Source organism: Brassica oleracea, chromosome C3 (genome assembly GCF_000695525.1).
Source record: "Brassica oleracea var. oleracea cultivar TO1000 chromosome C3, BOL, whole genome shotgun sequence".
In the NCBI taxonomy this organism is placed as follows: domain Eukaryota; kingdom Viridiplantae; phylum Streptophyta; class Magnoliopsida; order Brassicales; family Brassicaceae; genus Brassica; species Brassica oleracea.
In genome coordinates this window covers 45,462,758-45,463,012 of record NC_027750.1, presented here as the reverse complement: position 1 = coordinate 45,463,012, position 255 = coordinate 45,462,758, and positions in this window count along the sequence as shown.

Sequence of the window (255 nt, the reverse complement as noted above, 5' to 3'; positions counted from 1 at the left end):
AAACTGTCTTCCCAATCTGGATAGAGAGGACGAACTTGCCGGGGTCTCCTCGCTTCTTTATCTGCCTATTCTGAAGCACGGCGCTTCACTCCTTAGAGACAGTCATGAATTCGCTCTCCTCTGATATTTTTCCTGAGATCAATCCCTTCATCAAGCTGCGCATGGAGGGCATCATCTGGATCGCATCCATCAAGGGGAGTCGGACGGTTAGGTCCTCCAGCATCTTTCTGCACTTCATCTCCTCTCGGTCCTTAC